The sequence below is a fragment of the Sarcophilus harrisii genome, chromosome 4 (assembly GCF_902635505.1).
Source record: "Sarcophilus harrisii chromosome 4, mSarHar1.11, whole genome shotgun sequence".
NCBI lineage: Eukaryota > Metazoa > Chordata > Mammalia > Dasyuromorphia > Dasyuridae > Sarcophilus > Sarcophilus harrisii.
The window spans coordinates 183,448,307-183,471,249 of record NC_045429.1 but is presented as its reverse complement, the minus strand read 5'-3'; the positions used below and the strand labels follow the sequence as shown (position 1 = coordinate 183,471,249).

Sequence of the window (22,943 nt, the reverse complement as noted above, 5' to 3'; positions counted from 1 at the left end):
TCATTATTTAAATTCCCCCAACATTCTAGCTAATATATATGGATAGTATACATTTTTAAATTGTTGAAAATTCATGAAATATGTTTTGATTAATATTAAATAGTAAAGATAAGATGCCATCCTGGTTAATCATCATTACAATATTGTTATTATGTCCAATGTTCTCCTGATTCTGGTCACTTCATTTTGTAACTTCATCTAAGTTTTCCCAGGTTTTTCTATAACTATCCTGCTCATCATTTCTTATATGATAGTATTGATGGATAATAGTATTGTTGTGCCACAGTTATCTTTTAGCATCCTGACTCAGTTTCCCTAAATTATCCTGCCTCGGTTTCCCTGAATTGTTCTGCTCAATCCTGCAACATCACCCCTTCCTCCTTATCATGATGATCCAGATAAAGAAAAGTGTAAAGGACTGAAACTCTTGAGTTCATGCACTGAGGTCAGTTCATGCACTTAAGGCTAATTACCGATTGGACACCTCTATAAGCATATTGGAAAATAGCCCTTCCCACTATCCTGTGCTAGCTTGATAATTGGTGTATACAGAGAATTGTAGGAGGGACTAGAGGGTGGAGTAAGACTAGCCAGAGTCACTTCTGGGCAGGAGACAAAGAAGGAAGGTCAGGGAGATTCTGCTTCTACCCAATTCAATCCTACCTCTAAAGACCAAGAATAAAGACTAAGGACTTTTGCTTATCCTGACTTTGGTGGATTCTAAGGTATCCAGGTGCTAACTTGGTCTTCACATTTGGTGCCCAACGTGTGGACCAAGGACCCTAATTTCACTGAAGAAGTCTTCAGTGACCAGGAAATATTTTTGATGGTAATTCAAAGGCAGATAGCCTTCTAACCATGTTGGCCAATACTCCTTTATTTCAGGACCAGATAGGTTAACTGCTTGGGGGAGAGGGTTTGCTTGTATCTTTACAGGTGGAGAAGGAATCAGATGGGTGCTAACAAGCCGTATTTGCCTTGTTCATCAGAGAGAGACAGAGCAGACCCTTGAAACGAAGGAGAAGACCCAAGAAACATCAGGTGGTTCTGTCTCTGACTGTGCCCACCACTGAAAGAGCCTGATAGTTATGGCATTTGACTCATGGACATCAAAAATTGTTAGACTTCAAAACCCTCAGGAATCATTGGATTCTCTGAGAAATGATAAGATTGTTGTATGACTTCAAAACCCTCAGGAATCATTGGATTCTCTGAGACACGATAAGACTGTTGCAGGACTTCAAAAACTTGCAGGGATCATTAGATTCCCTGACCCGTGAAGCAATGGACAATAGACTGGTTTTGGACTATCTCTTGGCTGCTGAAGAAGACATAAGTGTGACTATTGTTTACATACCCTCCTTCTAGGACTTCTGGAAATCTTTTACAACACCATGTTGATTTATATTGTTTGTTATATCACTACTTGCATGTACAATTCATGTTTGTTATACCACATTGAGCCTGCACTGACTGTGGGGAGAATCATCACTAAGAGCCTGTGCGTTATTGCTATGTGCTTGTGTAATATCTCCCATGCTGATGGGTTTGTGCATACCTGTTTCTAATAAGACCCTTCAGCCCAGAAACCCACTAGCAACCCCCACTTCCCTTTGGTGTTTTTCATCTCCCTTCCTGAGAAGTCAGGGAGGGTGTAACCACCTGTGTTCTAAAACAAAAGAAAGCGGGAGATGTAAAGGGCTGAAACTCTTGAGTACATGCATTGAGCTCCAACATGCTCGGTTGGAGCACCTAAGGCTAATTACCAATTACACAATACTCTATAAGCATATGCTTAGAAAATGGCTCTTCCCACTATCCTGTGCTGGCTCCATAATTGGTGTATACAGAGAATTGTAGGAGGGACTAGGGGGTGGAGTAAGACTAGCCAGAGTCACTTCTGAGTGGAAGAAGAAGAAGGAAGGTTGCAGTGATTCTGCTTCCATCCAATTCAATCCTACCTCTAAAGACCAAGAATAAAGACTAAGGACTTTGCTTATCATGACTTGGGCTGATTCTAAGGTATCCAGGCTAGTAATGCAGTCATCATAGAGAAAGACCTTCTATCTTAGACATCATCAGAATGTTGGGTGCCTCTCCCCATTCTGTAATCCCAATTATTAGATGTTTCCATGCCTCCCCCTCACCCTGTCAGAACCGGATTGTTAGTCCTGTGTTCCCACTCTCAGCACCCTAACTCTGCCCCCTGTATCTGAGCCATGGGTATATATGTCATTGAAAACTCACATTGTTTGCTGGATTTTTGGAAACGATAGTCTCATTCAGCCCTAGGATCAAACTATGGATCAATTTGGTTCCAGTAAATCTCTCCCTTTTAAATAGAATATTAAATAATCTCTAATCTCTATCTTGCCTCAGTTTCTCCCACATTAAAGTATAAATATAATAGTATTTCATCACATATATAATTTGTTCAATCATCCCTCAATTGATGGGCATCTCCTCAATTTCCAATTTTTTTCTACCACAAAAAAGAGCTGCTATAAATATTTTTGTAATAGGTCTTTATGCCTTTACTTTGATTTCTTTGGGATAGAGACATAGCAGTAGTATTGCTGGGCAAAAGGAAATGCATAATTTGATAACCATTTGGACATAGCTCCAAATTGTTCTCCAGAATAATTGAACCAGTTCACAACTCCACCAACAATACATTAGTGTCCCTATTTTTCCACATTCCCCCCAACATTTACTATTTCTCTTTTCTGACATATTAGCCACTATGATAAATGTAAGTGGTATCTTGGAAATGTTTTAGTTTTTATATCTCTAATCAGTAGTGATTCAAAGCATACTTTATTGTTTTTTATGAATTCATTTCGAAAAAGAAATACGTACATAGGTACAGCCCTACTTTGATTTATAGGATTGAAATAGAAGGCTCCCTGTACTTTATTTGGTAATGTTCATTTTATTGACCACAGCAAAAGTTCATATGTTTATTTTCCAGAAAGGTGATACCCTCACATTTCTCAAATGTTTGACAAATGTCAAACTCCTCCAAGTTCAGCATTTGAATGCACATCCATGCTCTCAAAGTCTGGACTCCAAAGCATAAAGTTGCTCCAGGGATTTCAATCCAGATCAGATATCCTAAGTACTTTCAGCTGCTTTTGGTAGGAATGAAAATAAAAGAGGACCCCTGGGTCCTGATCCACTTGGTCTCAGGAAGTTCTGAGTTTGATATAAGAACCTGAATACTGTCCCAAACCATCTTTGGTTTCTTTATTGTGACAACAATCGTAATCCACATTTGTATGGCCATTCTGGAATGGAGAGAGGAAAGGCCCCAGGGTTCTGAAACCAGCCAAGATTGTTTCATGTTTGTATATTGTCTTTGTAGTTTACATCTGCTGAATACACTTCTTAGCTATGTGATTGTGGAGGTTTCTTAACCCTCTTTGGCCTTTGTTCTTTGTAATCTTTGTAATGTTCTTTGTAAATCTTAAAGTAATATGTAAATACTAGTTATTATAATTCTTAGCTCATACTGCACTAAGGTATTCTAGCTGAAGCAGCTAGATGATTCAATGGATAGAGTGCTGGGCGGAGAGTCTGGAAGACCTGAGTTTAAATAAAAACCCAGATATTAGCTTTGTGACTGGCCAAGTCACTTAACCTATATTTGCCTGTTTCCTTTACTATAAAAAGAGGATAATAATAATATGTACCTCTCAGAATTGTTATGAGGATCAAATGAGATAAAATTTGTGAAGCTCCTGACATATAGTGGGTGTTATATAAATATTATTATTATTATTAATTGTGGTCCCCTCTTATTATCAGCCTCTAGTTTTACGCCCTTCTGCCACCATATCCAAATGGAATGGAATTTAAAGCTAGCTCAACAGTGAATTTATTATTCTATCAGTGAAGAAAAACGATCTTTTTTCAAAGATCCATTTAAAATTACAAAAATATCAAATGAAAAGTTAGACAAGATTCTGATTACCTATGATTAAAACTCTTCTAAAATTGTGTTTCCCCCAATTGAATGAGAATTTGTTCAAGATAAGGATTCACACTGTTTTGTCTTCAAGTTTCTGGTATAAGCAATCAGCATACTGAATCAATCAACCTCAAAGAAAATCTATTTTCTAAATCTCTTATCTAAATTAACTGTTCTCTACAGTTTGGCTTGCTTCCAGAAGTCAAATTCCAGAAGAAGAATGTAGAATATTTAAACGTCAAAGGAAAAAAAAAGACACAATCAAATCCCTTGATATTTTGTAGTTGTTTAATGAGAATTTGAGGCACTAACTTTTTTAAATGTAGTAGTGTCTGATGCAACTACGGTGAACCACTCCCCTCGTCCCAGTTCTGAGCATTGAGACAATTACTCAATTACTAAACTGTACATTTGAGAACAATCCTCAAATAGGTAGATGATCTCTTTCTCTTTGTTGAATATATGAAACTAAAGAAACTATCCCAGGAACTAAACTTTATAGGATCATATGATTTTCAGAACTGGAAGGAACTTTAGAAATATCCAATCTAAATCCATTCGTTTTCCAGGTACGAGAACCAAAATTCCAGAGCTCTTTCCGCGACGTGTGGGGTTAGAGAGACACCCAGACCCATTTGTAACCACAACTTTCCTTTCCCCAGGGTGATGGGAGAGTGACCTGGATGGCCAAAGAAAACATTAGAGCTGGATCTTCGAAGACCCAAAGTTCTTAAATTCTTTTAAGGAAACTAAGGACATATAATAGTTTAAAAGCTGAGAAAGGCCTGGAAGGAACAAGTCCTAAAGAAAGGCAAAGGGTTTGGGGAAATTGGGTTTAAAGCAGTTGCAGGAGGAAGGGGATCCCCATATCCCAGTCTCCTCCCCAGTTCACAGCTGGCTTTGGTGACGTTGCGGTTTCCTCCCCCTCTCCCTCCCTTCCCCCTCTTCTCCCTCCTTCTAACCCCCCCTACCCCCTTACTAGTGGAGCCTAGACACAGCCTACCTCTCCTCGGTCTCCCTACCCCCACCACCCACACGCCTCACCCCACCCCACCCCCTAGCTTGCTATCCTAGTGGACCCAGTTCCTCCCGCCTGGCCCTAGCCTCAAGCGGCCAGCGCATCCTGGGGGGCAGTGGAGAAGCGCAGAGCTAGGAGTTCCTGGCGCACATCCATGGAGCAGCGGGGACTAAGGGGCGCCAAGGGAGGCGGTCTTCCCCCACCCAAGGCTCCGGCCGCCATGGAGTGAAAACGGGGCGGCGGGGGGCCTCAGAGCCCGGGCCGAGACTGGGAGCCTATTGAGGACTGAGCGGCTGCAGCGGCCCAGGAACGGTAAGTGGCATGAATTGGAGAGGGCAAGGGGATTGGGGCAAGCGAGAGCGCCCGGAGCGCACAAAGTTTTTTTGGCCAAATTTCAAGTTTGCCCCGGCTTCTCAGGATTGTAGTGGAGGGGAAAGGCGCCCGGGACCGGAGCATCTCCGTCCGAAAGACTGGGGGAGCGGTGTAAAGTTACGGGCACCTCTAACTAGCCTCCACCAGCTGCCCTTGGGCCGAACTGGGCCGGGTGCTGCTGCTCCGACCCTAAGCGGAACGCTCCGGAGCTCCCCAAATCTCTGCCCTAAGAAGAGAGAGGAGAGAGGGAGGTGAAGTCACGAGTCGGAGATTGCCCTGACCTGCACCGATAGCATCGGTTTCTCTAGACTTACTCCCTCCTCAATTTAAAGGACCAACAAACAACACAATGCTAGGTACGCCGAGAGAGCCCAATACTATTAAACTGGTTATGGGCATGTGACCATCACCCACAGCCCCCTCTCTCGGGGTAAGTTTCTAGGGCATTGACTTCTCCCAGACCTTATTTCTCCGCCCTGTGAATTTCTTTGACCCCTTATCGTGTTGGAATTGCAGAAGGAGAAGGGAGGGGATCCTCAAAGTATTTTTGCTCTCTACAAAGTAGCCCATTTTGGGGCTGCGGAATTATATCCGACAAAGTATAACCCAAGCTTCCCCCAACATCGACTTCCAGATACCTATAACTCCTCCGACGTTTACGGGAGTCTTAGGGGAGGGGGTTGGGGAAGGAGTGAGGAAAGACAGAAGAGAGATATACAGGGACACCGAGATCATATTTCTGTCCCTCCTTATGGTTTGTGCTTTCACAGTGGTCTCTGGTTTGGGCTTATGTCTGTGGGGTGGCCCCGCACTTTGACTCACATAGGCTGAGAAGTTCCATAAGTAATGCCACATGGGCTCATTTCTGTTTGAATCCACAAGGGCTAGTATTAGAGTACAAGTTCTTGCCGTGTGTGTGTGGGTGTGTGAGAGAGACAGACACACACACACACACAGAGGCACACAGAGAGAGAGACAGACAGAAAGAGAAAGACTGAGACATAGAGACAGACAGAGATAAAAAAGGGAGAGAGAAAGAGTGACGAAGAGACAGAGACAGACAGAGAGAATGAGACTATATCACTCTTCAGATTCATTTTTCCTTAAAGGAAACAGAGACTCCATTCTCCCCCCCCCCCCCCAAGTCTCAGCAGGGAGGGTGTATTTTGAGAATTCCTTGTGAAATTTTTAAAGATTGGTTTCATTTCTGAAAAAAAAACTTTAACGTCTGAATTTTGTGTATTGCTGCTTTTGAACAGGAAATGCCACATTTCAGTTTTGTTGGAGAGGCAGTTAATAAAGTTTTCATTTATTTTTCGGTTCTGACTACTTAGAAGTAGTTAGTTGATCTTGCATTAAATTGGAAATTGAACTTTCTCACTTAGAGAGTGCTTCAAAAATTGTATTAAAATTTTGAGTTTATTTTTCAGACTAGGATTCTACTGTTTCAAAAACAAGCCCTCTTTTTCCTAGTTTTCTGTCATCATTGTTCTCTGAAGTTAGAATGCTGAATCTTTGGTGGTGATTAGCATGCATTAGTACTTCATATTACAGTAAAATTGATGTAATTGTGCAGTCACAGATCTTTGAAAAAAATAATGATGATCCTAGGGGAGAGATAGTGGCTCTATTTTAAGAGTCATTTGGTCCCTTTGTGCTAGCTTTTCACCTTTTTTTTTTTTAATTCTATTAACTGAACTCCTTTTAAGGTCACTTCTGTAAAGAGATAAAGTAAATTGAGGTTAATGTCAGTGACTAGTCAAGTGTCTAGGGAAGGCTATTAAGTCAGCCAACAGATACTTATTTTTGAATGCCCACTGTGCATAAAGCACTATCCTAGAAGTTGAGGGAGATAACAAAAATGACTAAGACATACATACTCTCTGAAAACTCAGAGTCTAATAGGAGAAAAAGTAACATAAGGGAGAGTTGGATATATATAAGTAACTATAAAACCCCAAAGACGACCCTAAGAAAGGGAAGCATATTTTAATTTTGAATTTTCTTAGTTGGTGTCATGACCACAGTATTATTTTCATTAAGTTTTGGGAATGGAAATAAGGACTAGGCTTGCAGTTTTCATTTTCTAAAATGAATTTGCCCAGAAGAAAAAGCTTCTTCTGATGAAACAGGCACCTTTTCTGCAAGGAGTCTGAGAGACTGTGACTTGACCAGATAATCATAACAGCATGCGTCAGAGGTGGCATCTGATCCCAAATCTTCCTGGCTTTAAAGCTAGATCACTAACTACTGTACTATGCTGCTGCTATTTCAATTTTAAGTTTAACTAAATTAAACTTGTGACTTTCAAAGTTAATGTTGGTATTCTTTTAAAAAAAAAAATCATTATTTCCCTAAAAGCATAGTGGAGTTCCCCCAAAAAAAAAAATTTTGAAGGAAGTAGAAAGTTAAGGCAGAACACATTCATATGTTCTTATCAGTGAAGAAATAAAAGATTCTTTTCTTAGTTCTTTTTTTCTCAAAACCTGTTTCAGCATCCTCTATTTTAGATTGGGAAGCCAAGTTAGATAATCTGGAAGTCTTTTAAGAATATAAGATTGCCACATAATTCAACTAGCATGATATTTTGTTTGCCAAGCATTCTAGGATGAAAGCATTAATCCCTGAAACAAATCTTAAAACACTTTCTCTGATCCCTAATTTTCAGTAAATACTTAAATCTCAGATATTAAATCATTCATAAAGGGAATTATTAGACAACAGCTGCATCATACAATCATTTTAAAATAATGTATCGTTAATTTTCAGTATATTTTTATTCATAATTGTGACATAAAAATCCTTTTAAAAAATTAATTCCCACTTTTTGATTTAATAAATTGTTTTATAATACCTAAATGAGTTCATACAGTATTGTTTGAAAATAAGTGGCCCTCTGCTCATCGTTATGATTTCAACTTAAGAGAAAAAGAGGAAGAAAAAAAGATTTGGGAAATACAAGTTAGTGATAGCTAGCAATTCTCAAAAGTGGAAGGGAACTTCTAAAATTGTATTTTGCAATGACAAAATGCAGATAAGTATTGGATTCATAATATCCTGATGCAAATATTTTGTCCCTGTTTCTGCTTTAATAGAGAGAAATGACCAACAAAAATATTATTCACAGTTAATATTATTAAAGCTTTTAAAAATTAAACATTATTAAAGATATTAAAATTTAAAACTGCATTAAGACTTTGGGGAACTTCTGAATAAACTTTTATAATAAAGAAAGATCAATAGATATTCTATTATATATGTATGTCATATATGTACCCAATGAAATAGTTATATTTTGTGAGAACTGTTGAATTTTAGAATTTTCAAAATAAAAGGCCCTGGTCTAAATGATTGCAAAGGTGCTTTCCCTGTGATTCTATGTGATTCTATGACACTAGTTATTTATCTAACTTCATTCTTGAGAACAAGATAGTTTTCTTTGCCTGGGCTGTACAGAAGAGTTGAAGAAACTGGCTAGGCAAAGAAAATGAAATAGAAAGCATGAAAATTTGCTGAAGGTAATGTGACTGTGTGCTAACAAACTTTCCTTTCTATGTAGTCACATGTGCCTAGACATTTGAGGAAAAGGAAAGAAAAAAATCTCTATTGGCTCTATTCCTTCATGGCAGTTTTGTAGGAAAAAAAAAAAAAACAATATCCAAATGTAATTAGTGAAATGTAAAAGCTATCATAGAAATCAGATAATCCTCACATTTATGTAATTCATATTTTTCTAAATTCTTTAACATAATACAGTTTATTTCACAACTAAAATAATACTCGTGATATAAATTGACATGAGAAATGAGTAAATTGTGTCTACATTTTATTTATAAGAAAACCAAGACAGAGAGAAGTAAACAGACTAAGCCAACCAAGATAACCCAGTAGTTAGGAGAAACATGAAATTAACTAGAAGAGGACACTTTATTATGGAATATTTCCTTTAATTTAGAATATTGTGATTTTTTAATATGAAAGGGACCTTAGAATTCATTGTCTAATATCTTCATTTTATTGATTAGGAAATGGAAGTCCAGAGAAATTAAGTAACTTGCACAAAAATGGCTATATAGCTACAATAGTTAGTGGTAGAACCAGGATTAATGATGTGTCATAGAGGTTTCTTGGCTACCAGTCCAGTCTACACCAAGCTTCTGCTTTAAGCATGCTAATGTATCACTCTGTCAATATTTAAAATCAAATGAATGAATGAATGAAATTTTTTAAATTGTTAAATGCTTATTATATGGCAAGCACTGTGCTAAGCATTGAGGATAAAAACAAAAAAAAAAAAAAAAAAGATGCATCTTAGTCTCAAGTAGCTCATATTCTAGAAAAGAGAGAAAACATTTTTTAGCAGCACCAAAAACTGCAAGTCAAATAGAAAATTTGGTCCTTAATATGTTACAGCAAAGCAGATAGTAATGAATCCTCAGTGTAATTTCCACTAATAAGAACATATCTTTATCTAATGATGAACCATTTGATGGTGTCAAGGTGTTTTCCTGCTCTACAATAGTTTTGTGGGATGTGATAGAAATGGTCAGGCCTTTTTTCCATGATGATACCTATGGAAACTTAACTATTTTATTGCTGTTACTAAATGGGCAACCCTATGCCCTTTGATCTTTGATAGTCTATAAATCCCAGTAGCTGCAAAACTACACTTAATTATTAAGTTGATCACAAAAATATAGAGAATATACTCATAATGAAACTAATCCTTTGAGAATTCTGAATTGTGTGCCAAGTTATAGAACTATATATAGCTCTTACTTGTTTTCACCTTATTTAACTATAATATCTTTTTTTCCTTGAATGCTATCAAAACACTGAAAGTTACTCTTTAAGGAAATTCCATAATAAAATAGAAATGAAAAACATCTAAGGAAATTTAATTATGTCAAACAATAATATGCACAATTATGAAATGTTTTATTCCCTTCATTTATTTCATAGGAATTCCTGAGGCTGGAATTAAGGGAAAATGAAGGGTTTAAGTTTAATTCCTAAAGCCAATTTATAGAATCATAGTGTGGTAGTATTATCAGGGATCTTAGACATCATCTAGTAAACCTGAACCTGAAATGTAAATGCCCTTTTTAACATCATACAAAAGTGGTCATCTTGCCTCTTTATGAAGACTTCTAGTGATAGTGAACCAAGTACTTATCAAAGCATTTTTAACAGCCCTAATATTGAACTAAAATCTCTCCTTTTTGGTCATCTGCTAATGTGCTTCAGATTGTGAAGATCTCCTCTAAAATATGATACCCAAAATTGGATCCTATATTCCATATGTGGACTAATTAATGCACAGTACTTCTGACTATCATCTTTTATTAGCCTATTTCTCCAATAATCATGTAGTCAAGCATTCTTCAAGTTAATTGAGAACTAAGGATAACCAATTTGATAGAATAATGATTCTTTGTAGTTGCTTAATCAAGAATTGACTACTATAGAAAGCACTCATGACTATTGGCAACAAGCAGTAAAAAAAAAAAAAAAAAAAAAAAGAAGAAGAAGAAGAATGATTTTTCAGCACAAGATTGATTCATAATATATTCATGGGGCATTTTTCTGCTTGAAAATGAATTACCGGGGTAACCCGCTAGATGTGGATAGAGCACCAGCCCTAAAGGAGGACCTGACTTCAAATCCAGCCTCAGACACTTAAAACTTCCTAGCTATGTGACCCTGGTCAAGTCACTTAAACCCAATTGCCTCAGAAGGAAGGAAGGAAGGAAGGAAGGAAGGAAGGAAATTAATTACCTTACCTTCCATCATTACCATCTCCCCCCAACATTTCCTGTATAAACAATATATCTGTAACTTTGTTTACTAAAATTGGTAGAGAAGATGATCAGTAGTGATATCTAGGCATTGTTGCATCCAGGCAAAGCCCATATATGTATCAGGTAAAAACTAAAAGATTAGGCACATAAGGAAACCTGAAGTTAGTGAATCTTTTAGTGGTAATGATGGTAACAATAATAATAATAGTTATTATTTTAATAACTAACATTTATATAAATGTTTTAAATTTTGTAGAGCTCTTGACATATGTACTTAAGACAGGCCCTCCTCTCCTCCCTCCTTGATCATTTCACAATAGCCTGCTAACTGGGCTTCATGCCTCCTCATCTCTAATCCATTCTCCCAGTAGCTGCCAAATTGCTATTTCTAAAGCACAGTCTGACCAAAGCACTGTTCTGCTTAGGAAGCTTTGGTGGGTCTCTGTTGCCTCTGGATTAAAGTATAAATTCCTGGGTTTAGTATTTAAAGCCCATCATAATCTGACCTTGGCTTGTCTTTCTGAATGATTTCACATTATACTTCCTGACACATTTTGCATTCCAGCCAAACAGGCCTAATTGATGTTTTCTGTACTTCACATTCTGTCTTTCACCTCGAAACCTTTGCATAGGCTTCCCTGCCATGCTTAAAATGCTTATAATCCTCAGCTTCATTCTACCTCTTCAAGGCCTATCTCCTTCAAGACTAATCTCAAGCCATTTCCTACACAAGATCTCTCCTTATTCCCTGAATGTGTTAATGCTCTCCTATCTCTTCATTACTTTTTTAAAAAAATTTACTTATCATTGTACAATCAAGTTGTCATTTATTGCCTGTGGAATATAAACTCATTGAGAAGACGTACAAATCCCATACAATACCTGCAACAATCATTTCAGTCATTCAATTCATCCAATTAATGAATATTCTTTGAGCCTTACATCACAGTAGGAAATGTCCATTATTATTATTAACATATTATCTAATCTCTGAAAATTCAGTCTCTTATTTTTTCATATCCCCATAGATCAGCTCTCTAACATTTTTATATATCCCTTAGGAAAGTACCCTCACTGGACATTTTCCCAGTCTCTCCACTGATTAATTTACCCTGACCTCCCTTGCCTCCTCCCTTCCCTGCTGTCAGGCTAAATTTCGTATTTTTGTCTGCTTCTGACAAATACAGGCAAGCACCAGCCTGTTCCTTGTTTAGAATTCATATTCACTGAAGGTTTCATTAGAAGCATCTGTTAAATCTGCAGTGGGGAGAGGGGCTCAGTTAGCCTCTGGAAGTTACCAAGAGTCAGCTGAATTTGGAAACAAACTAACTTAATAGTGAAATGGTGTATTTATGATGTAAATATAGCAGTTTGTCTGACCCATAAATTCAAGGTGACACTATGAATTTAAAGTAATGTTAATTGTTTCATTGAATTTCCTACCATTTGTTTAGGGTTCTTCTTTTAAGTTTCTTAAAGTCTGGTTCATGTTGTCACTGTATCAAATTTTTATATACAGTCCTTGAGAATATAATTTTCTTCTATAGAAATACTATGAAACTGTGGTGATCATAATGAAATTGAGTTAATATGCATGCCGCCTGTTATACTAAGAATGACATAATCACCATGGTTGTATCCATTTGTAAGGTCTTATGATGAAATGACATCTAAGAAATAACCTGCTCCTTATCCCCAAATGGAATATGTACTTCGTGTATGATCTGTGACCACATTGTTTTTGAGTGTCAGAACCAAAAGGCTAAAGAGCATTTTGTTCTACCAGTAGCCATTTGGAGTCTTCAGATATAAGTTTATATATTCTGATTCTTGCTATCAGTGACCTAGGGTCAATCACTGATCCATTCTGGGATAGTAATGTGTAAAATTAAGGGGTTGGACTAAATGATTTTTAAGTTCCTATCCAGTTCCATTCTATATTCACTGAGTTTGATTATAACAATAACCCTATAAAGTATGTGTGTGGATAGTTCTTCCACAAAACCTTGCAAAACCTTGTGTTCCAATTACCCCCCTTTCTCCACGCTCTCCCCTAGATGGCAAGCAGTCAAATATATGTTAAACATGATAGAAATATACATTAAATCCAATATAGGAATACATATTTATATAATTATCGTGCCACACCAAAAAAAAAAAAAAAAAAAAAACCAAATCAAACCAGTAAAGAAAAAGAGACACAAAATAAAATGCAAGCAAACACAACAAAATGTGAAAATGCTATGTTGTGAACCACACTCAGTTCCCAAAGTCCTCTCTCTGTATGAAGATGATTCTCTTCATCACCAAACAATTGGAACTAGTTTGAATCATCTCACTGTTGAAGAGAGTCACATCCATCAGAATTGATCATCATATAGTCTCATTGTTGCCATATATAATCTCCTGGTTCTGCTCATTTCACTCAATATCAGTTCATGTAAGTCTCTCCAAGCTTCTCTGTATTCATCCTGCTGGTCATTTCTTACAAAACAATAATATTCCATAACATTCATATACCATAATTTATTCAGCTATTCTCCAACTGATGAGCATCCACTCAGTTTCCAGTTTCTTGCTACTACAAAAAGGGCTGCCACAAACATTTTTGCACATGTGGGTCCCTTTCCCTCCTTTAAGATCTCCCTGAGATATAAGCCCAATAGAAACACTGCTGGATCAAAGGATATACACAGTTTGATAACTTTTTGATATGCTGCATATTCTTTAAAAATGATTAAGCTCCTTTTCAAAAATAAGCTTATTAATTTTAAAAATGCAAAATACTCAGCAAAACTCAACTTCTAAAGTTTCATTTGTGAAGTACTTCAAGATATTTTAAATATTCTTACAAAACTAGCTTAGTAAAGTAGATTTTTTTTTCAAGTCTACAAAACTTATGTCTATCAAAAAAAGTTGAATCTGCAATCCTAGCTTTAAAAATAGAGTTTTAAAGAGGAATGGGGAAGCCAAGAATCTCCTACTATGGACATGAAATAGTTGGGCAAGATAATAATCTTTTTTTTTTTTTGAATTTTGAATTGATGACTTTCCAGGAAAAATAAGTTTATTGCTTACAAAACTTTAAGAAAAATTCTATATTACTGTCTGTTCCTGATTTAATATTATTTAAAACGCAGCCTGTGTGCAAATTTGGAGCCCTGATTTTCTAATTTAATCTTTGGAATGGTTTTTAAAAAGTGAATCAAATTTTTTTAAAAATCAGGTATAAGTAAATATAAGTGGTATAAGTAATCAAAATTTACATGACACTCTCTTTTACTGATTGGGTACTTTAATGACCTAAATGTTTCAAACTGATTTTTGCCAAGGTTTATGTTACATCCACATAGTATGTGAGCCAGATGTAGAGGTCAGAATGCAGTATAGCTGCAATATAACACCTTGAGTCAGAAGAAGTTTGCACACCATAACTCCAACTGCTAGTTGTTTTTTTTTTTTCTCTCAGATTTGATTTTAGGTTTTTTTTTTTTTTTATTTTTGTTGTTATTTGAGTTCCTATATCCAAAATAAAATATAAGTAAATGATTCATGGAATTTTATAAATTGCTTGGTTATCTGTCTTCTTTGGAATTTGTGTTCAGATCAACTATACTATTCTAGAAGTCCTTTAAAGAGAAATAAAGAAAGTCAGACTAGGATAGTGAACGTTTTTACTGGCTGTGCCCCATACCTGAAGTGCTTTCATTCCTAGTCTTTCTTCTGGCTTCTTCCAAGACTCAGCTAAAATTCCACATTCTACCAGAAACCTTTGTTGAATGTCCTTAATTCTAGTGTTTTCTCTCTATTGATTGTTTCTTACTTATCTTATATGTAGTTTGCATATATTAAGTTGTTTGCCTATTTCTCCTTCCCCTCCCCATTAATCCTAGAGAGTAAGGACTGCCTTTTGTCTTTCTTTGTATCCCCAGCGTTTAGCAGACTGTCCTGCACTAAGTAGGCAAATGTTTGTTGACTGACTGACAAAGGACCAGTGATTGGACAATAATTGCAAGCTTTGCATTTTTATTGTGGGAAGTTAGTGTGGGAAGTTAGTGAAGAGGGGAAGTAATAGAGACAGACATGGAAGGAGAAACCTGGGATTTCTTCTTAGTATAGTTTCATGACATATGAGCATTTTCTCAGCTTATGTGAATAAGGTTGCCTCACCTTAGTTGTAAATAATTTGGATTGAGGAATTGGGTTCAGAAGAGAAATAGGAATCAAAAGGTTGAAAATAAGGCCTGAGAGGACCTGGGAATGTTGTACTTAAAGAAGAGAAAGTTGTGGGAAATTAATTATAAAGCAGTACAAGAATGCAAAGGACTCTTTCAAAGAGGATGGTGAACAGCTGTTTTTCATCTCTACAGAAGAGAGAGCAAGAGGAAGCAGACATGAAGCAGTACTGTGAGGGATTTATGTTAGATATAAAGGAGAATTTTCTAAACATTATTAATGATTGGAATGGGTGCCTGAGAGAGACTGTGGAAATCTCATTTCTCTGTCTGGAATGGCGTAAGTGTGATCTTGCTTGAAGGGGAGTTAGAGGAATCAGTCCCACAACATAAGTGGTATTGCAAACAGGTAAGTGAAAAAAGAATTAAAAAGCTTCTTGATGAGGGTAAAAAAAGGAAAGTGTAAAAGCTGTCTTGGAGCTTAACATCAAAAAAAACCCAAAATCTTGGCAACCAGCCCCATCACTTCCTAGTAAATAGGAAGAGAAAAAATGGAAGCAGTGTCAGATTGTATATTCCTAGGCTTAAAGATCACTGCAGATGAAAATTTCAGCCATGAAATTAAAAAATATTTGCTTTTTAGAAGGAAAGCTACAGCAAATCTCTACAGCATACAAAGAAGCAGAAACATCACCTTGCTGACAAAGGTCCATATAATCAAAACTATGGTTTTTCCAGTAGTAACTTATGTCTGTGAGAGTTGGACTATAATAAAAACCAAGGCAGAATTGAAACTTTCAAATTGTGGCGCTAAAGAAGACTTTTGAGAATCTCCTTGACAGCAAGGAGGTCAAATCAGTTCATCCTCAACAGAAATTAATTTGGGCTAATTACTGGAAGGTCAAATACTGGAGCAGAAGCTTAAATATTTTGGCCACATAATGAAAAGACAAAACTCATTGGAAAAGACCCTAATGTTGGAAATGATTGAAATCGAAAGGAAAAGGGGGATGGCTGAGGATAAGATAAATAGTGTCATGGAAACAACGAACATGAGCTTGGGACAGATTTTGAGAGAGGATAGAAGGTCCTAGTGTACCCTGGCCCATGGAATCACAAAGAATCAGACACAACTAAACAACTAAACAACAAATAAAAAATCATTACTGTCTTCTTTGGATACCTCCCCCCTCTTCTCAGTATGGCATGTCAGTAGTTCAGTGGGACATGATTAGAAGCAAGAGAGAAGGTAAAAGCTATGTTAGCATGTGCAAATGAGAGAAGAATTAATCCAATCAAATCTAAGAAGAATGTAATAATTATTTAATAATCAAAGCATTTAATAATACTAATATGTGCTAGCCATCTCTGTCTTAAAGGAGTTTACATTCTGCTGGAGAACAAAGCATGTAAATGAACAAGTAGGGCCTCATTACTGAAGGGGAAGAAAAAGAAAAATCAAGGTTTTGGATTTATTTTTTATTTTTATTTTTATTTTTTAGTGTTTGAAGATTTTAAGAAAAGAGGACCATTTGGCACCCTATCTTTGGTAAATCTCTGAGTTAAGAGAGTTCTCCATATGACTTCTAATTCCATCTCTTTGGTCTAGATTTTAAAAGTTCTGAATTGTAAAATACCTTCTTTAAGAGAAAGTAGGGAAGGAAATAGATATTTGGAATTTGAGAGATTTTACCTTCTGATTTCTAGGATGTAATATAAGTAGAAGAGATAGTATGATGTTTAGCTCATAGTTGAGTAGTTGTTCTTCTGAGTTTTTCTTTAAGAGCCCATTTTAGTAGCTGAAAGTTCTAACATGTTTAAATAATACACCTTGTGTCTTTTGCCAAATAAGCAATTTTCCTCTCAGTTAATCTTTCCTCTCCAACTCCTATCCTCAGTGGAGGGATGATATCATTGGTGAATTCCCAGTGATGAAATGCCCCTACACCAAAACAGATCAGCATCTCCTCTGAAGGTTGTAGTCTTGAGAGGCCTTAGAATACTGAGAATTTAAGTTAACTTGCCTAAGGTTCTACAGACAGGCATGAACCTTATTGAACTTTAGAGATCACTCAACAGCACCAAATTCTGATTATACAACTCCAATAAGATTTCTACATACAAGCAGTAACAACTATTAGAATGTTGAGCCTAGAGTCTAGCAGACTTCTTTTCCTGAGTTCATATAGGGTCTCAGACACTTCCTAACTGTGTGACTTGTCACTTAAGTCACTTAACCCTATTTGCCTCAGTTTTCTCATCTGTAAAATGAATTGGAGAAGGAAATAGCAAATCATTCCATTATCTTTGCCAAGAAACCCCAAATGCGATCACAAAGAGTTAGACACAAGTGAAAAAATGATTGAATGACAGTAACAAAGGGTTAGGATGGTCTTAGCCTCTCAAAAATGGATTTATTCATGAATCACATGACTGTAGTAGGATCTGTAGTATTAAACACTGTTCAGAATACATAGGATTTAAACTGGAACTTGAAAAAAAATTTTTAAGAGAATTTCATTTTGCTGTAATCTTATTTGTGGTTGTAAATGTAAAAAGATAGAGGTCTTTTAGTAGAAACTAGTATTAACACTACTTTCATTTTTCTTCTAAGTTAAATAACAATTATAGCATGTCTTATTCTTTTCAATTGAAATTCTTTTTTTTCCTTCAAGGCCCAACTGCAGTACAGTGATCTCTTTCCCTATCTCCTTCTTTCCAACCCTTTCTCATGTTCTCTACACTCCTTTTCACTGTTTCTCTCCCCCATCACACTCTACCTTTTACCATATTGACTTATGTATATGTCAATCAGTCCATCAATAAATGTTTATTAAACTCCTTTTCTCTGCCAAGAGTTCTGCTAGATACTGATACAGATACACTAATGAAACAATCTTTGTTCAAGGAGCTTATATTCTAATCCATGAGACAACTAGAACATACATACACAAGGAGATATATATATATATATATATATATATATATATATATATACACGCACATATATATGTATATAGATAGATATACAGAATAAATACAGAATGGTTAACTATAAGGTGATTTGTAGAGGAAAGCTATATCTCCATATTAGACTATAATCTACTTGAAGGCACAGCTTTTGTGTATAATTCAGTTCATATCCTTTTCCCATATTATTCCCTCATTAGAACAAGATCTCCTTGAACATACTGTTTTCACTGGCTTTTTGTATGCCCCAAGCTTAACATTAAGCTAGTACACATATAAATATTTCTTGATTACACACTGCTTAACATAATGTTCTGTGTTGAGGAAGCCCTTTACATTGTGTGTGGAATGCATGGGCAAACTATTCATAAGTTCTGAGAAAGAGAGAGAAATTTCTGCCAGCTGGAATAAATTAAAAGTGCTTCTTGGACTGTTGGTAGTGTCGCCACGTCTTAAAGTGTGAATGGGATTTTGATTGGTTCAGAGTTGTATGATAGTTTGGGAGGAGGGAAGATTGGAGCATTCCAGGTAAAAGTAGTCATGAACAAAGACATGACTACTGGATGAAGATGAGAAAAGTGAATTATTCACTATTTTATGAATGTAGTATGTTATTTTCCTTCCTGCACTCTATTATTCAGCCAAATTGGTCTTCTTGCTATTCCTCCCATATGGGGCTCCATCTCCCCCCAGTGCCTTTGCTTTGACACTCTCCATGTCAAGAATGCATTCCATTCTCACCATTGCTTCATATATTCACTTTTCTTTGTGTCTGTGTTATGTGTATTTTTTGTCTCCACAAATAGAGCATAAGTACTTTGAAAGTACATCTTATTTTCTTATTTTTGCATTTTATTCCCAGCACCTAGCAAAGTTCCTGTCACTTAGTGCTTAATAAATATTTATTGCTTGATTAAATTATTGTGGTAAAGTAGTTAGAAAATAAGACTAAAATTTGGAGCCAAGCCCCCAAAGTTATTAAACTATAGCTAGCCTTTTACCTAGCAATATCTCTAATAGACCTGTACTTCAAAAGGAAGCAAAGAGAAAAAGGATCAATATGTTAAAAAAAAAAAAAATACTTTTAGCAGCTTTTTTTTTGTGGTGGCAAAGAACTGGATACCATGGGGGTATCTATCAGTTGGAAAGTAGCTAACCAAATTATATGTGAATGTTAAATCAATTGTTATAAGAAATGATGAATGGATGTTTTCAGAGAAACTTGGTAAGATCTGTGTGAAGTGAGCAGAACCAGGAGAACAATTAAGGAATAACAACATTAGAAATGCCTTAGAAAGACTTAAGAACTTTGGTCAGCATGGTAACCAACCAGAATTCCAGAAGATTAATGATAAGACATGCTACTCATCTCTTGATAGAGAGGTATTGACTCAGGATGCTCTCAGGGGGAAAAAAATGGACTTGGACAAATGAAGGAATTTTTTTTGGCTTGACAAGGTATAATTATTAGAAGGATTTACCTTCCCCACAGTCCTCCTGAGGGAAGACATATAGGTGAGAGAGAAAATGGCTTTTTAGGTGAGAAAAAATAAATGTTATAGAAAAAAGAAAATGCTGGGAGTGGGAGGTGAGAAAGTAGATTCTAGACTACTTTCAAGTCAAGAGGTCAAGAAGATTAGATATTTTCCTTATTAGTACAATAAAAAGAGGTTTGGCCAGTAGAGTTAGAGGATATGGTTCAGATTTCACCTCTGAAATTCTAGGACTTTGAACAAGTCACTTAGTCTTCCTAGATCCCAGTTTCCTCACTTTAAAATGAGGGGTTTGGATTAAATAACTTCTGAGGTCATTTCCAGCATTAGAGTTTTGATTCCATCATCCCTCCATGTACTGGGGCACTACTAAATGTTTTTACATATTCAAAGATATGTTTTGGGAAGATTAATCTCAGTAATATACAGAACAGATTGGGAAAATGAAATAACTAGAGGATGCCAGTTGTGGTGTTGTACCCTGTAATCCCTGTTTTTGGTGGTGGTGGGAGGGTGAGATTAGTAGTTCTCTTTGAACTTTTTAAATTCTAAATTGACCTCCTGGCATACTAGGCTGACTAAGGCGGGGTGAACTGGCTCAATTCAATAAACAGTGTACATCACAGTTTCCATGTGAAGCAGGGGTGGGATTAATTTGTACTTCTAGCCTGGGCAAGATTGGGACACTTAGTCTCAAAAAAAAAAATTGTAAGGGAAAACACCATCAGGAAGAAATCTATAATCAAAACCATCCCTTATTCTTCCACTTGGAGTTTTCCACTGAACTAACTCAATAGAGCAATAACAGTAACTGGCACTTATATAATCCTTTCAGTTTCAGAGCATTTTGCATCTCATTGGATCCTTACCAACAACTCTGTGAGATAGATGGTATTATTATTGCAACAGATAAAGCAACTGAAACCAAGATAAGTTATTAAGTGACTTTCCCTGTTTTTTTTCTACAAGAGTAAGACTTTCTTTCAATAAAAGAAGATTGTCTTGGGCAGATAAATTCCTTGAAACATGTTTTTTGAAAACTACTATTTCTTTTTTTCATATTAATGTCATTTCCACTGATTCTTCCCATCCCAAGAGTCTTCACTTTTAATAAATAAGTGTTGCCAAATAAAACCAATTAACACATTGCTTGTTTCTACAAATATATACCTTCTTCCACACCTGTGGCTTCTCTGCTAAGAGGTAGGAAGCATTATGTTTCCCCATACATCTTTTAAAATAACAATTCCACTATTATTCTTAGTGTATTCTCCCAGATTCCCTGCTGACTCCCCTGGCTTTTGATCACTGTTATGAGTTCCTCTTTGTACCTTTAATTTGATTCCTGCATGAACTTGAGACTGAATCAATACATATAGTTTATTCTTTCAGAGTTGCCTTCCTTTCCCTAAAAGGATTATTTCTCTGAGGCTTTAATCAGCTCCATCCTTTGTCTTCTAGAGGTTTAGTCTGGTACTGGGGAAGTGTTGAATTTGGAATAATAAACAATGGGTTCAAATGCTTACTTCAATATTTACTACTTCTGTGCCCATAGGCCACCTCTCTAGACCTTCTTAGTTTGCTCATCTGGAAACGAGGGAGTTTGAATTAGATGATCAATAATGTTCTTTATATTATGATTACCTCTAATATTCCTGCTTGTCTAGTTCTTCCTCACCCCAACCCCCACATATGGCAGAGGAAAGTGGGAAGATCATTTTTTCCCATAATACTACTACCAAGTTTGACCTATTAAGAATTTTTTGATTCCTTCTACCTAATCAGATCATGGAAAAGTTCCTTTCTCCAATTTGTCCAATACTAAGACTAAGTTTTATTCTAAAGCAGCTTTTATTCAGGAAAAAAATTAATTTTACTATGTAAATTCCTGAATTGACCTGTAGGTTAGCTTGTCCCATTAATTTTCTGAGTTGAGACTATGAAAAATTAGACCAAAATATTAAGACTTCTAGACTAAAATACCAAATGGCAAGTTTATTAGGAATCTCATTTCCTCCTAGAATGTCTTTTTATCTTTATTCTTTGGCCTTAAGTTAACTTATAGTAATTCTCTACTGAAAAGCAAAGGCCAAAGAGACTCTTTCCTGCCATGCCTTCTTCCCTTTTCCTGAACATAATACTGAAGTATAACACTGAAATATATTTGTATTACTTTCCACTTGAGTTCACAGTTATTAATTTTAAAGCAAATATTTATATCCATCTCTTTTTTTAAAAATCCTATTAATTAAGTTGTTATTTATGTATGATTTTCCTAATGGTTTCCTACCTGCCTCACTTTAAGGATCATTGCCTCCCTACAATAGAAAAATGACTTGGCAGCCTTGCAATTGTAATGATAATAATTATAGAATGTTATAAAGTAAAAAGTGTAGATTGTGAACCTTCACTTCAAAGGCTAAATCCTGTAGTTTATTGGACTTCCGTTGTTTTCTCCACAAGTCAATGTTTCATTCTAAGGCATATGTTTTATAGACCATTGTGTATATAGATATATTTATATGTATATATATGTATATGTCTCTACATAAATATGCACACATATATTTTATATGAATAAATATGGTATTGCCATAATACATGGATATTTATATGTGTGCCTTTTTTTTTTTAAGCAAAAGTGGTGCTAAATAATACAGGGCCAGACCTGAAGTCAAGAAGATTCATTTTTCTGTGTTCAAATCCAATCTTAGACACTAGCTGTGTGAGCCAGGCAAGTCACTTAACCCTATTTGCCTCCGTGTCCTTATCTGAGAAATGAGCTAGAGAATGAAATAGCAAACCACTCCAGTATTTTTGGCAAGAAAATCCCAAATGGAGTCACAAAGAGTTGGACACAACTAAATAACAACAAGAAGAATGAAGATTGGGAAGAAAAGTAATGAGTTCATCTTGGACATATTGAATTTGAAGTATTTCAGGACATCCATTATGAAAGATCTAATAGACAATTATTTGGTGATAAAGAACTGGATATCAAGAAAAACTAGAGATAGATGGATAGATCAATAGAAAGATAGAATGAATTACCAATATGAGATATTAATTAGATCATGAAGGAAAATGTGTAGTTATAGAAGAGGCCTTGAAGTAAAATACAGTCATAATTAGGCTATGCTAGTG

At 36.1% G+C, this 22,943-nt stretch overlaps 1 protein-coding gene across 1 annotated transcript in view; it reads left to right on the top strand.

The window, feature by feature from the left end:
• The first annotated feature begins 4,679 nt into the window (after window positions 1-4,679).
• DSE (dermatan sulfate epimerase) overlaps window positions 4,680-22,943 on the top strand; it is an 88,191-nt gene continuing 69,927 nt past the window's right edge. The window contains exon 1 of the mRNA XM_031964380.1: window positions 4,680-5,300. The gene's annotated coding sequence lies outside the window, so the exon portion shown is untranslated. The remainder of the gene's footprint in view (window positions 5,301-22,943) is intronic.